Raw genomic sequence first — 16,092 nt, 5'->3', positions numbered from 1 at the left:
CTGAAGATCTCAGATGTTGTGAAAATGTGGTGTTTATGTACTGGTTCAGATGGCGTTGGTTCATCAATCACAGCTGTACAGTCATGACGAGGAAGTCAATGCCCTCCATGAATAAAGGAAATCTACTGCAGAGCTCACACAAAGGGAATCCTTCCCCTCAATAAACACTCTCATCACATTACCCAACAGATCAGGACACACCGCGCATGCTCTAGCCAACAAAGGGACCCCGGGTAATTGATGTCAGCACCGGACCAATGAAAGGATGGTGGGCGGAGCTGGAGGACCTGGGTGCAGGTTGGTCCTCCAACCAATCAAAGTGAACGATGGGCGGAACTAGACTAAACCACGTGATCACCCTCGCGCGCGGCGGAGAGTCGCTGTATTGAATGCTCGGGAAGTTATGGAGCGAAAAGATACGGTAAGGAAAAAAATAAATAAACAGAGGGAAACGGGAGAAAAACTGTGTTGCTATGAGCGGAGAGGTTTTCCAAACATATTGTGCACGTCGGAATACACAAATTTGAACGTCCCAGTCCCGTGTTTGTAGTAAACGGGCTATTGCCTCAGCGCGGCTGCAGGCCTGAGTGAGCGCCGCCATCTTTATTCGGGGCAACGATTCACTCGACACGTGCGCGGTCGCCATCTTTGTAGGGGGCAAGGTGCAGCGAGGCGCATGTGCAGCCTTTCTCTGGTACAGAGTCTTTGGGCAGGATTGACACAGAGCACATTCAAACTCAGAGAAATGGATGTTTGTTTCTGGATTTGTTTCGTCATTCATTTAAATGACTTGCTATAGTAACTGTGTTTGCAGGTCATTCAAAATTGGAGGTATTGTGCATAGTGAAGAAGGTTATCTCCGGTTACAGTGAGATATTGATCAGATACGGATTAATTTAGATAAATGTGAGGTGCTGCATTTTGGAAAAGCAAGTCAGGGCAGGACTTATGCACTAGGGGAAAGCGAAGACTGCAGATGCTGGAGATCAGAGCTGAAGAACGTGTTGCTGGAAAAGCACAGCAGGTCAGGCAGCGTCCAAAGATCAGGAGAATCGACATTTCGGACATGAGTGTCCAAAATGTCAATTCTCCTGATCTCTGGATGCTGCCTGACCTGCTGTGCTTTTCCAGCAACACGTTTTTCATCCCAGGACTTGTACACTGAATGGCAAGGCCCTGGAGACGCTTGCGGAACAAAGAGACCTTGGGCTGCAGGTTCATAGTCCTTACAAGTGAAATTGCAGGTAGATAGGATGATGAAGAAGGTGTTCAGTGTATTTTCCTTTATTGGTTAGAGCATTAAGTATAGGATGTGGGAGGTCATGTTGCTGTACAGGACATTCGTTAGCACTTTTGGAATATTGTGTGCAATTCTGGCCTGCCTCCTATCAGAAGGGTGCTGTGAAACTTGAAAGGTTTCAGAAAAGACTTACAAGGATGTTGTTCGGGTTGGAGGATTTGAGCTACAGGATGAGGCATAAAAGGGTGGGGCTGTTTTCCCTGGAGTGCCATAGGCTGAGCGGTGATGTTATGGAGATTTATACAATCATGAGGGGCATGAATAGAGTAAATGAACAAGGTGGTTTCCCTGGAGTAGGAGTGTCCAGATGTAGAGGGCATTGCTTTAGGGTGAACGGGGCAAAAATTCAAAGAAGCCTAAAGGACAACTCTTTCATGCAGTGGGTGGAATGAGCTGCTAGAGGAAGTGGTGGAGGCTAGTACAATTAAAACATGTTAAAGGCATCTAAATAGACACATGATATGATTAGGAAGCGTTTACAGGGACATGGGCCAAGTGCTGGCAAATGGGAATAGATTAGGTTCGGATACCTGGTTGGCATGGATGAGTTAAACCGAAGGGTCTGTGTCAGTGCTATACATCTCTATGACTGTGGGATCACAACAGCTTATACTGCTCTGCTTCATTTCTGGGCTCCCTTATGACCACTTTGTCAATATCTAGCTTGCTTAGTATCGAACAATGGGTGTAATTTTAGTCTGTTTAGTATTTTACTATTACATTTACAGTCATTTTTGTAAGTTTATTTTTCACTGCCGCCCAGCCCCTGACCATGTGCTGCTTATTAATTTTTTTCTGGAAAATCTTTGACAGTCAAGAATTCCTTTTTCCAATAAGCAAGTGCATTTTCCTTCCATTTCTAACTATCAAATTCTGCACCATTTTCATTCCCTGTAATCCGTTTTGCACTCCCTGAAACATCGACTGTGTTTCTCCTTCCACAGATACCAGTGATTAATGCCAAATCCCTGTTGCTTGTGGAGAGGGTGATGTTTGACTTTCTTGTACAGCTGCAGTTTGTGTGGTGAAGACACTCCCACAATGTGGTTGGGTAAGAGACATTACAGAGTATTCACTACTGCAACAGTGATGATTTGAAGGTAATGTCCAAATCAAGAACAGTTTATAGTTTTATTATCCTGCTTATAATTTCACAAAAATATTATTGGGAACTTTAGACATAAGGTCAGAGACTGATGATGTTAGGTCAGGTGACCAAAAGCATTGCCAAATAAGCAGTCTTTGAGGAATGTCTTAAAGGAGGAAAGCAGACCTGTGAGGTTTTGGCTGCGAATGTCAGAAAATGTTGCTTTGGCAACTGTAAAAGCAGCCACACAGGTGAAATAATGAATGAACAGATCATTTGGTGTTTCGAACACAATGGGTTGTCGAGGTCTTCAAGGATGTGTGATGCGGCGAGCTAGGGATGATTACAACCAGGAATTAAATCAAGAATGAGAATTTTAAATTGAGGAATGTGGGCCAGATGCTGGCAGGTGAGACTACATTGGGTTGGAATATCTGGTCGGCATGGACGGGTTGGATTGAAGGGTCTGTTTCCATGCTGTATATCTCTGTGGCTCTATGTTATTGATTATGAATAGGAGCCTTTTGATGGATCAACATGTTTTGGTACAAGGGAGTACTTGGGCAGCAGAGATTTAGTTTTTCTTGAGATTACAAGGAGGTTGAATGTGGGAAGCTGGCCAGGAGTGAGTTTGGATAATGAATTCTGGAGATAACACAAGGTGGATGAGAGTATATGAGCTGAGAGAAGGGGAGAATCAGCTAGAAATAGTGATCTTGGAGTGGGACTGGGCTGTCACCCTCACCTTACCTCTGGAATTCAGTTGGTCGTCAGGTTGTGAATCAGGGCGGTACCACAATCGGGACCCGAGTTGCCATGGTGGAGCCTAAAATGAGTGTCGCTCAGGTGGCTGTTGCTGAGCAACTGCTGCTTGATAGCCCTGTTGATGACATCTTCCATCACTTTACTGCTGATCGAGTGTGGACTGATAGAGGGAAATTGGCTGGGTTGGATTGCCCTGTGTTGAACATGCCTGGGCAATGTTCTACATTGTCGGTAGATGCCAGTGCTGGAGTGGTACTTGGCTTGGTTGGTGGCAAGTTCTGGAGCACAAGCCATCAGTATTATTGCCAGAATATTGGCAGGGCCCGTAGCCTTTGCACGACTTAAGCATTTCTTGATGTTATTCAAACTGGTTTAAAACTCACATCTGTGATGTTGGAAACCACTGGAGAAGGCTGAGATGAATCATCTCACTTTACACTTCTGGCTGCAGTTTGCTGCAAATGCTGTCATCTTATCTGGTGCATGGGTATGTGAGGCCCCTCCATCAGTCAAGGTGGGGATTTCTGTGATGCTTCCTCCAGTGAGTTGTTTAATTGTCCATCACCGTTCACAACTGGGTGTGGCAGAACTGCAGAGCTCCGATCTGTTCCATTGGTTGTGGGATCGTTTAGCTCTGTTGCTTGCTGATGATGCTGTTTGAAATGCAGATGGTCCTGTTTGGTAGCTTCACCAGGTTGGCACTTCAGTTTTAGGTCTGCCTGGTGCTGCTCATGGCATGCCCTCCTTTCCTGTCCATTGTGATGGGTGAGTGCGGGACGTACAAACCCATGAGATTTCAGATTGTGCTGGAGTACAGTTCTGCTACTGTTGATGTCCCACAGTGCCTCAGAGATACCCAGTTTGAGATCCTACATCTCTTCAAAGTCTGTCCCATTTAGAACGGTGATAGTGTCACTCAACACAATGGAGGTTTTTCTCAACTTTAAGCCAAGACTTGTGTCTCCAAAAGGAATGTGTGATGGTCACTCTTACTGAAACCGTCATGCACAGATGTATCTGTAGCTGGTCAATTCATAACAATGAGTTCAAGTATGTTTTTCTCTATTGTTGGTTCCCTCACCACCCGCTGCAGACTTAGATGAACAGCTATGTCCTTTAGGACCTGACCAGCTCAGTCAGTAATTCTGTTGCAGAGTTGGTCTCGATTGTGGACATTGAAATCCTGCACCCAGAGTACGTTTGACACCATTTTACTTCCTCAGTGCTTCCTTCAAATGTTGTTCAACATGAAGGAGTACTGATCCATCAGCCAAGGGAGGACAGGACGTGATAATCAGCAGGAGCCATGAGATTTCCTGGTGTCCGGAGTCAATGCTGAGTACTCCAAGGGCAAATCTTCTCTGTCTGTGCCACGACCTCTGCCTGGTCTGTCCTGCTGGTGGGGCAGGACATATCCAGAGATTTCAGGAGAAAGTGAAGACTGCAGATGCTGGAGATCAGAGTCAAGAGTCTGGTGCTGGAAAAACCCAGCAGGTCAGGCTGATGAACGGCTTAGGCTCGAAACATCGATTCTCCTTCTCCTCGGATGCTGCCTGACCTGTTGTGCTTTTCCATCACCACAATCTCAATATCTAGGGATGGTGATGGTGGTGTCTGGTCATTGTCTGTAAGGGATGATTTCATGAGTATGACTATGTCAGGCTGTTCCTTGATTGGGCTGTGAGACAGCTCTGCACAGTTTGGCATCAAAATCCAGATGTTCGTCTGGAGGACGTTGCACCATCGAGAGGGCTGATTCTGTGGTTGTATTTTCTGGAGCCTTGTTAAATGCTGAGTGGTCCATCCAGTTTCATTCCTTTGTTGAAACTTTGCAGTGATTATTTCAGTGAGTAGCTTGCTGGGCGACTGTCAGGTTGGCAGGATGTTTTTCGCCATTGACAATGATTCCATGGAGTTCAGGAGATTCCTAACTCTAGTTATTTTTTCTTGAATTCAGATTCCACCATCTGCCAAGATGGGATTCGAACCAGGACTTCAGTCGTTTGTTTTAATATTTTGGATAAAATTTAAATACATTAGGTTTGTTCACTCACTTTAAATATCACTTACCCAGGTTTTGTTTCTTTGTAAACACTGTCCATCCTCCTGTCTCCTCCACTCTCCCCTCCAACAACAAGAGTTTGGAGCACATGGAGTTTCTCTGTCACTAAGACTGAGATAATCCGATCTGCTGCTTCCCTCCCTCCCACTAGCCCACTGAGTCAAACTGCTTCATGTGGTGTTCCCGGTTTTTGTCCAAGCCTACATCTATCTCCAATCTTATCTCATGTCAAGCCTTATCAGAGCTCATCTTGACCCTTTACCCTAATCTCACTAAACCATTGACTTTCCAACTCTCTTTTCTCCTCCTCCACATCAGTCCCCCTCACCGATTCACTGACATTGTTTCTTGTTCTATCTTTTCTGGTTATGTCAGTCTCACCCATTCTGTGAAAAACTGACATTTGACCTCACGGTTTTTGGAAAGTCCTGCTCCATCTCCCCTCTCCCTTTCCTTTCTGAATTCCTTGCATTTGGTGTCCCCCGTGGATCTATCCTTGGCCCCTCCTGTATCACACCTACATACTGCCAGGAGGTGACATTGTGCAAAAGTACCATGTTAGGTTTCACATGTACACTGACGATGCCCAGCTCTCCCTCCCCATCATCCCTCTCCATTACTCCACTGTTACTCAGTTATCAAACTGCTTACCACGCTCCCACTACTCGATTAGGTGCAGTTTCCTCCAATAAAACATTGTAATGGTTAAACCCGTTGCCTGACAAATTCCTTTCCCTAACTGCTGAGCCTCTCCCTCTCACTGGGAACTATGCAGCAGAACTAGACTCTTCACAATACTGCTGTTATATCTGACACGAAGCTGACCTTCTGATTAGACATCTACACAATCCCAAACACCAGGAATTCCAGTCTTTAAACCATTGCTTATCTCCTCCTCATCCTGGCTCCATTGCTACTGAAACCCCTTACCCGTGTCTGTGTTGCCTTAAACTTGACGAACCCAAAGCAGAACCCTTGATTCTGTGACTGGCTCAGAATGTGGTTTCAGACCCCCCCCACTCAGTATTTACCCTCAGACACATCAGTATTTATTCGGTCAAACCCCTGAAGAATCTGGTGGTGCAGTCTGATTGTAGCTGGTGGAAATGACAGGAGATGATGTGTTGTATCTGGGTGGAAGGTAAGGACTTGGTGGAGGGGGGGGGGGTTCTCTCCTTGTTGCAGTTGGAGATGTGGGTTTCAAAGGCAGAGGTGCAGAAAGTGGAGGAGATACATTGGATGGTATTGACCACATGGGAGGGGAAATTGCAGTCCTCGAAATATGGGGCCATTTGGTATGTTCTGGCTTCACTGGGACACAGCAGTAAGCATGAGATAGAGATGTTGGCCAGGGAACAGGCTCGTGTGTTTAAAGTGGCAGGCAGCTGGAAGCTCGGGGTCTGTTTTTGCAGCAGAACGTAGATCATCAGTTGTCATTTCGGCCACCTCCACTGAGATGCTGCCAGACACAGGTTCCTGTCCCCTCCATTAACAGCTATGCCCCCCCCCCCCCCCCCCCCCAGCCAGATCGTAATCCACTCCTTTTTCTTTCCAAATGTTCCAGTCTCTCTTTGGGTTCTGTCCCTCCCTGTTCTTTACACTTTAACCCCTATCTCCTGCAATACAAAGATCTGCAGGTTAGTTGAATTGGCCAAGCTAAATTTCCCATAATATTCAGGGATGTGTAGGTTAGGTGCATTAGTTAGGAGAAATATACTGTAGTAGGGTAGGGGAATGGGTCTGGGTGGGATACCCTTCGGAGGGACTCTGTGGACATTTTGGGCCGAATAGCCTGTTTCCATGCTGTCAAGATTCTAATTTTCCCAGCTCCCATCGGTTCTGAGGAAGGGCCACTGGACATATTTCTGTTCCCAGATGCTGCCAGACCTGCTGAGCTTTCCCAGCACCTTCTGCTTGTTGTTCCTGATTGACACCATCCACACACCTTCTGGGTGTGATTCAGACAGGGGGAGGATCCCACCACTGACCTCACAATGGGGTCCAGCTGATTGATGGCAGCTTCGGACCAATAGGAAAAGGTGGTGGGACTGGTGGACCAAGTGGAACCAGCTGGTCATCCAAACAATGGGAGTGAATGAGGGGCGTGGCCAGTGGGATGACACGTCACCAGTAACCCAGCCAATGCAGTGCCACGTGACTCAGCTGTTGGTGAATGTGGGAGACACAAACAGGGAAGGGGAGAGTGGCCTCAGAGACAGGGAGATAATGAGTCACTTTATTTTTTTTTTATTTTTTTCTCCTGTTTATATATTTTTTTCTCCTGTTTTTTTTTTTAAAATTTAACCCCCACACTACCACCTAACTGCGGTAGTGCTTATTTTTCCCCAGCACCCATGGTGTGTGTGTGTAGGTGTGAGACACAAGGTGCACAAATGTTTATTCAATTTCCACCACCAGGAAGATAGGAAAACACCCGGGTGGCCAGTGACAAACACTGCCCTTAATGAGTCACTTTAGACTGGGAAGTTTTAATTACACTCTGTGTGGTTCGTAAGTCTGAATTAGAAACTCTTAATCCCGCGTTTGCAGCAGATGGGAAAATGGCTGCGGCCCTCAGGCGGTGAAAGGTCCTGGGATATGGCCGCCATTTTTATTGGGGGTAAGGTTCAGTGAAGCGCATGTGCATGTCCCCTTCCTAGGATGGGTGGGGGGAGGCGTGCAACTTGAAGAGAGGCATTTACACATCAAGCACATACCAAGAAAAAAGTATGTCCTTATATTCTTCCTGTACTGACTTTGAGTTTTGTTTTGTGAATTCATTTCATAGGATATTAAATCAGAATAATTGAGGCTGGGATCTCAAAAGCAAGTTTTTACAGTCAATGGAGTCATCAGGATCTGAATATCATTGGCATTTAACTGTGGAAGGAGAAAGGTTTGTCTGTTCTGTTTGTGGGAAGATATCTCCAATATTTTTGTTAAGCAGAAAGATGTACAAATTCGTGGTTGGATCACCCTTTGGGTGTGTGCTCTGTTCTGGGCCCTGCAGCTGAGGAAGGAGATATTGGCCTGAGAAGGAGCACAGATTTATCCAAATTACACCTCGTCTCTTTGGAAGAACTCTCAGATTTAGACCCAACCACCCACTTCATGATGCTAACCTGTAAACTTCATGTTTTCAATTACCTGCAAACTTCCCATTAAAAATCCTTTTGGACTCAAATTCCAGTACCTTTTCAGGTGGAATGTTCCAGCTTCTGACAACTGTCTGTTCATTCAGAAACTGCTGATGTCCATGTTGACTCTGGGGTTACAAAGGGCTGAATTGAAAGATGAGGTGCTGTTCCTGAGCTCCCATTGAGATGCATTGGAACAGTACAGGAGGCTGAGGGCAATGTAGGTATGAGCAGACAATGAAGATGACAGGGCTGCAACTGTGAGGGCTGCTTGGCTCAATGAGTGTGTTCTGGAGTTGGGTGTAAACAGACTGATGTGAGACAGGGAGAAGGTGAAGCTGAAACTCAGTTTTAGTTCAGGCCCTTCAGATATTCACATGGTCCCAATGGGAACAGCCAGTTTTTAAGTGATACCTGCGGAGTATTTGTTAACAGTTTGTAAAGTATTTTTCCTGAGGGCAGTTGAGAGTTAACCACATTGCTGTGGGTCTGGAGTCACATGTTGGCCAGACCAGGTGAGGATGACCGTTCCCTTCCCTACAGGACATTAGTGAACCAGGTGGGTTTCTAACAATCGACAATAGTGTCATGGTCATCATTCGCCTTTTCATTCGAGATTGTATTGAATTCCGATGGCACCATCAGCCATGTTGGGATTCTATCCCGAATCCTCGGAACATTGCACATGTCACTCATCTGGCAGGAATACCATTAAGCCATTGCCTCCCTTTTAGCAATGTTTAAAAGAAAGTTCCATCATTCTAGGTGTACAATGTGAGATAAAATACTGCAACGTCCATGTGTCAGCCTCTCCGAAAGGTCAATCAACAGAAATTTGTTTGGGGCCAAATATTTCACTTTTTTTGGGAGGGGCGGGGGTTATGAAACAAAAATGAATCCAAATAAAAATCTTATGCCACGGACATGTAATTTCTGAAGCCGGAGGGGGATTACAGAGATCGGGAGGGACGTGGGGCCAGAGGGGGATTGTTGTCCAAACATCACTGTGGTGTACATGGACTGCAGCATTTCAGGGAGGCGGTTCACCACCACTTTCTCCAAGACAAGTAAAGGTGGCCAATAAATACTGGTCTGGGCAGCAAAGGCAACCCCCAGTGAATAAAACCAAGCAGTGACCTCTCTGAGCTGACTTGCTGTGAAGTTAAAAATCTCTCTGGAAATGGAGTGGGCAGAGAAGAGAAACAGTGACATTTCACAGCTGCCCTCAGAGAGACCTCACCCTTGGAAGTACTCCGAGCCAGGGATCAGCTCAATGAGTTTCAGTCTCTTCTAATATCAATCTTAGTCGGTTTTATTTTATTCAATCTACAATCGTGAGTAAGGTGAGGATTTCTTTTTAAAGTCTTACGGTCCCTTGATTAAATGTTTAAGATATGAACCGTAAGCATTAAGTTATTCTCGGGCAGTGTGTTTTGAGCAGTAAGACTCTGCCTTTGTCTTGGTCTGTAGATTGTTAAGGCGGAGAGATGGCCTGTTGTAGAGTGGCGTGCTGTTCCTGTCGGATGTGGGAGATTAGGGAGAGTTTCAATGATCCTGATGATTATGACTGCAGCAAGTGAGTTTGCAAATCCTATTGGAACGCATGGATTGGTGGAGGAGTGATTAAAGGCAGTGAGGAATTGACAGGAGCCGGGGGTGTGATAGGTGGCAGTCTCAGGAATGCAGGATACTGCAGATACAGTCAGGTAGATGGGTTACCGCCAGGAAAGCTGGGGGGGCGGTGTAGGTCGGTACTGCAGGAGTCTCCTGTGGCTATCCCCATCTCAGGCAAGTGTATTGTTTTGGAAAATGTAGGTGGTAATAGACTTTCAGGGGAATGTAGCACTGACAATCAAGTTACTGGTACTGAGACTGGCTTCTAACATAATGTGAGGTATATCCAGTTCCACATGATCGATGGTGATAGGGGACTCTCCAGTCAGGGGCACAGTCTGCCATTTCTGCAGCTGACAGTGAGACATCAGAATGGGGTGATGCTGCCCTGGTGCCAGTGTCAAGGATGTCTCACAGAGGGAGCGGAATATTCTCAAAAGGGAAAATAACCAGTGGGAGGACATTGTACATTGGTACCAATGGTATAGGAAGGGGAAAGCATGGGGTCCTGACGAACAGGGAGATTTGCTAGTGCCTCTCGGGAGGCATTAAACCAGTGAGGGAGTCGGGGTAATCCTAAAGAGATAGTGAGAAAAGAGGTGAGTCTGAGGCTGGTACTGTTCACCAGTCAGACTGTCAAGGCAGGCAAGAGCAAGCCACAGAATAAAGTGGGACGGACCAGTTGCACTGCATTTATTTCAGTGCAAGAGACCTGACAGGTCAGGGAGGTGGGCTCAGGGTTTGGTTTTGAACATGTGACTGGGATATTACAGCAATTACAGAGGCATCACTCAGGGATGGATAGGACTAGCAGCTTAATGTTCCAGGGTATAGATGCTATAGCAAGTATAGAAATGGGGCAACAGAGCAGGGAGAGAGGTGTTTTTGATTAGGACAACATTATGCTTGGGCTTCAGGAGGATCTTCCTGGGAGTACATCCAGGCAAGTTATTTGGTTGGTACTGAGAAATAACAAAGGGATGACCATCTTACTGGGATTGTATTATAGACTCTCTCCCAATAGTCTGCGGGGAATTGAGACACAATTTTGCCAGGAGACCTCAGTTATATGTAAGAATAATATGGATGCAATGATAAGGGGTTTTAACTTTACCAACATAGCCTCGGAGTGCTGTAGTGTTAAGGGTTTGGATGGAAAGGTATTTGTTCAGTGTGTACGAGAACATTTCAGATTCAGTTTGTAGGATGTACCTACTAGAGAAGGAACAAAACCTGACCTGTTTCTTTATTCATTCACAGGATAAGGCTGTCACTGGCTCGGCCAGCATTTATTGCTGCATTTACCCAGAGGGCAGTTAAGAGTCAACCACGTTGCTATAGGTCTGGAGTCCCATGCAGACCAGGCCAGGTAAGGATGGCATTTTCCTTTCCTAAAGGTCATTAGTGAACCAGATGGGTTTTCCAACAATTGACAGTGGAATCCTTGTTGTCACTAGATTATTTTTTCCAGATATTTATTGAATTCACGTTCCAAAATCTGCCGTGATGGGATTCAAACCCGGGTCCCCAGAACCTTATCTGGGTCTCTGGATTAACTGTCTAGCGATAATTTCACTCATCACTCATCTTAGGAAATGAGGCAGGGTGAGTGACTGAGGTATCAGTGGGGCAGCACATCAGCACCAAAGATCCCACAGTATTGTGGCTCAGTGGTTAGCACTGCTTCCTCTGCACCAGGGACCTGGGTTTGATTCCAGCCTTGGGCAACTGTCTTTGTTGGAGTTGGCACATTCTCCCCAGTGCTGAAAATGTATTGCTGGAAAAGCACAGCAGGTCAGGCAGCATCCAAGGAACAGGAGAATCGATGTTTCGGGCATAAGCCCTTCTTCCCATAGTGTCCAGATGCAGTATATGAGGTTTTGGGATGTGCAGGCAAATCTCTGCCTGATGTGAAAAGACCCTTTTGGGAACTTGGACAGATGTCAGAGGGAGGTGTGGCCGCATGTTTTACATCTCCCATGGCGGCAAGGGAGGGTCAAGGATGTGGAGCGTGGGTTGGTGGGAGGGTGTGGACCGAACAAGGAAGGCACAGCGGGAATGGTCTCTGCGGAACGCAGATAAAGGTGGGGAGGGAAATATGTCTCTGGTGGTGGGGTCTGACTTTAGGTAGCAGAAATGACAGAGGTTAATGTGCTGTAACTGGAGATTAGTGGGTGGAAGGTGAAGACCGCAGGGTTATATTCTTTATTGTGGCTGGAGGGGTGGGGTAAAGGCGGAGGTGCGGGAAGTGGAGGGTATGTGTTGATCAAGTCAGAGGAAATTTACGGTCCGTGAAGTAGGCCTTTCTGGGATGTCCTGGAATAGAATCCAAAGAGATTAAACAAATATATCACAAACAAAACATTAACTGGCCCAGAGAATAGGACCCCTTAAAGGTCAACAAAGCTGTCTATGGAACCACAGGGAGTGCGAAAGATATGCAAATATTTCACGTCATTTTTACTGGAGAAGTATATGGAAGCTCGAGAGTTTGGAGAAATACACAGTGATAACTTGAAAAGTATCCATGTTACAGAGGAGGTGGTACTGGATGTCTTAAATCGCATCAAGGTGGATAAAGCCCTGGAAAATGATCAGGTGTATTCTGGAACTTTCTGGAAATCTAGTGAAGTGATTGTTGGGCCTCTCCTGAGGTAAAAGTGAGGTCTGCAGATGCTGGAGATCAGAGCTGAAAATGTTTTGCTGGAAAAGCGCAGCAGGTCAGGCAGCATCCAGGGAACAGGAGAATCGACGTTTCGGGCATAAGCTCTTCCTGAAGAAGGGCTTATGCCCGAAACGTCGATTCTCCTGTTCCCTGGATGCTGCCTGACCTGCTGCGCTTTTCCAGCAACACATTTTCAGCTCTCCTGAGGTATTTGTATCATTGATAGCGACAGGTGAGGTGCCATTATTTTAAAAAAGGTGGTAAGGAGAGGCCATGGAACAAGAGAACAGTGAGCCTGAAGTCAGTGGCAGGCAAGTTGTTGGAAGGGATTCTGAGGGACAGGATATCCATCTATTTTGGAAAGGTAAGGAATGACTGGGAGAGTCAATGTGGCTTTGTACGTGCACAATTATGTCTCACTAACTTGACTGAATGTTTTGAAGTGACAAAGAAAATTGATGAAGCCAGGCGGTGAATGTTGTTTATATGGACATTCAACAAGGGTCCACAAAGCAGACTGGTTAGCAGGGTTAGGTAACATGGCATGCAGGGAGAGCAAGCCATTACAAAACTGCCTTGAAGGTAGGAGACAGAGGATGATGATGGAGGGTTGCTTTGCGGACTGGAGGCCTGTGAGGAGCAATGTGCTGCAAGGATGGATATTGGGCCCTTAAATAAATGACTTGGATGTGACTATATGAGGTATGGTCAGTAGGTTTACAGAAGACACCAAAATTGGAGGTGTTGTGGACAGTGAAGAAGGTTAGTTCAGAATACAACAGGATCTTGATCAGATAGGCCACTGGGACGAGGAATGGCAGACAGAGTTCAATTTAGATAAATGTGAGCTGTTGTATTTTGGAAAGGCAAATCAGGGCAGGACTTATACACTTAATGGTAAAGTCCTGGGGAACACTGCTGAACAAAGAGATCTTGGAATAGTTCCTTGAAAGTAGAGTCACAGGTAAGCGGGGTAGTGAATGCAGCATACCCCCCCCCAGTTATTGGTCAATGCATTGAATGCAGCTGTTGTGACGTCATATTGTGGCTGGACAGGGCACTGATTAAAGCCCGTCTGGAATTCTGTTTTCAGTTCCAATCTCCCCGTTCTTGGAATAATGTTGAGAAACTTGAAAGGGTTCAGAAAATATTTGCAAGGATTTTGCCAGGGTTGGACGGTTTGAGCTATTGGAAAAGGCTTAATAGACTGGGACTATTTTCCCTGGAGAGTTGGAGGCTGAGAGGTGATCTTATAAAATCATGAAGGGCATGGATAAGTCGAGCAGTCAGGGACTTTTTCCCAAGTTCGGTGGGTCCAGAACTAGATGGTACAGGCTTAAGGTGAGAGGGAAAAGATTTAAAAGGGATCTAAGGGGCATCTTATTCATGTTGAGGGCATTGCAAGTATGGAATGAACTGCCAGAGGAAGGGGTGGAGGCTAGTACAATTGCAGCATTTAAAAGGCATTTGATTGGGTATATGAAGAGGAAGGTTTTAGAGGGATAAGGGTGAACCGCTGGCAAATGGGACTCCATTAACACTCTCCGTTATTGGTCAATGCATTGAATACAGAAGCTGGGACGTCATACTGTGGCTGGACAGAACGTTGATTAAGCCACTTCTGGAATTCCGTTTTCAGTTTGAATTTCCCCGTTCTGGGAAGGATGTTGTGAAACCTGATTTACAAAATCGTTGCCAGGATTGGAGGATTTGGGCTACATGGAGAGGCTGAATAGGCTGGGGCTATTTTATCTGGAGAGTCAAAGACTGAGAGGTGACTTCATGGAGATTTATAAAATCACGAGGGGTGTGAATAAGGTGAGCAGCTGGCGTCCTTTTCCCTCAGGTTAGGTGCATCCAAAACGAGAGCACATGGGTTGAAGTTGAGAGGGCAAAGATTTAAAAGCGATATAAGTGGCAACGTTTTCAAGCTGAGTGTGGTGTGTGTGTATGGGAGGAGCTACCAGATGAAGTCGTGGAGGCTGACAAAATCACAACATTTAAAAGGCTTCCAATTGGGTACATGAATAAGAAGGGTTTCGATGGATACAGGCCAATAGATGGTAAATGGGAATCCATTAGTTTAGGATTCCTTGTTGGCACGGACGAATTGGACCGAAGGTCTCTTTCTTTGATCTTAATAAATTAAGATGCATTCCTCTATTTTGTGGAGAGCTAGCTGAAGCTCAGATAATTATCCTTGGAGCTGAGAAGGTGAAGCAGTGATTTCGATCTGGTGCAGATTTGGTTCCAAGGTCTTAAATTTGCAGAGAGAGAGAGGAATTGTTAACATTGTCACAATTTTTAGCAACTATTTTCAAGTAATTGGCCAATAATACAAGGTGAAAATGTGAACACTATTTTACTCAGTAAGTTCTGAGCATCTGGAACACTCTGAACGACACAGATTCAGCAGGTATTCTGAAACAGACTTGGAATTTACTTTTCAAGGAAAGATTTGGGGGGCTGTGGGCACATGGGAGGGGACTTGGGACAGACTTGCAGCATCTCTAGAGGGAGAGAGTACAGCCCCAATGGGCTGAATAGCCCCCAGGCCCTGTGCTCTGTGATACTGCCCCATTCACTGTGAATGATGAAGCTTATCCCAGGGCAGAGAGAGGGATTAGCCCTCCACTCTCATCACAATTGGGCCCGGCTGATTGACAGCAGCTCTAGACCAATGGGAGAAGAGTCTGTGTGGTCCTGCAGCCAATGAGATTGAATGAGGGGTGTGGCCAGCAAGACAACACCTGTCCATGAGCTGTGCAAGTGCAGTGTCACTGTTTGGGGTTGGGAGAGACAGCAGAGACTGGGACAGATGCTGTTGGACCTGAATTTCAAACTCCCGGTAAATTAAAACCAAAAGAACTGCGGAAGATGTAAATCAGAAACAGCAACCAGGAGGTTCTGGAAATGCTCAGCAGGTCTGGCAGCATCTGTGAAGAGAAATCAGAGTTACAGTTTAAGATCCGGTGTCCCTTCCACAGAACAGATGTTACTGAGAATAAAAGTCAGTTTATGTGCAGAAAATAGTGTGGGGGAAGGATAAAAGGAGTAAAGGATAGGTGGGGATAGAGTGAGAAGAACAGTTGGATAAAGGATAACCATCTGGATGGGGGAGGGTGACTAGTTGTTAATGGAGACTGTTAATGGCTAACCATAGGTAATGTGTAATGGCAGGCTGTGAGAACAAGGCCTGGTGTGTGGGGTAGGGGGCTACGACATGAGGTTGTTAACCTATGGTTAGCCACTGTCTCCATTGTAAGCTGTTGCCCACCTATATCACTCCACGATTGAAGCTGCCAAGGACACAAACCTTTGGAATATCCTCCCGAACCCCCTCTGTCCGCCTTAAAGATGTATCTAAAAATCGTTCTCTTTAATCAACGTTTCCATCATTCATGAAGCATTTTTGGAGATTTGTCAGTGTGAAAGGCTCCATACAATGCAGGTAGTTGTTGT

General features: G+C 45.9%; 1 long non-coding RNA gene across 7 annotated transcripts in view; it reads left to right on the top strand.

Moving 5' to 3' along the window:
- LOC122546437 (uncharacterized) overlaps window positions 1-16,092 on the top strand; it is a 44,123-nt gene that overhangs the window by 17,038 nt on the left and 10,993 nt on the right. For 3 of the 7 annotated variants that reach the window (XR_015754793.1, XR_015754791.1, XR_015754797.1), the window contains 4 exons: window positions 190-421; window positions 2,245-2,400; window positions 8,003-8,110; window positions 11,226-11,334. This is a non-coding gene — a long non-coding RNA (uncharacterized LOC122546437). Of the gene's footprint in view, window positions 1-189; window positions 422-2,244; window positions 2,401-5,109; window positions 5,193-8,002; window positions 8,111-11,225; window positions 11,335-16,092 lie in introns of all 7 variants that reach the window. The other 4 variants (XR_015754795.1, XR_015754792.1, XR_015754794.1 and 1 more) reach the window with 4 other exon arrangements.

Source organism: Chiloscyllium plagiosum, unplaced genomic scaffold (assembly GCF_037043375.1).
Source record: "Chiloscyllium plagiosum isolate Xiang-an unplaced genomic scaffold, Cpla_swu_hap1 HiC_scaffold_48, whole genome shotgun sequence".
In the NCBI taxonomy this organism is placed as follows: domain Eukaryota; kingdom Metazoa; phylum Chordata; class Chondrichthyes; order Orectolobiformes; family Hemiscylliidae; genus Chiloscyllium; species Chiloscyllium plagiosum.
The sequence above is the reverse complement of the archived record's forward strand: the minus strand, read 5'-3'. Positions and strand labels throughout refer to the sequence as shown.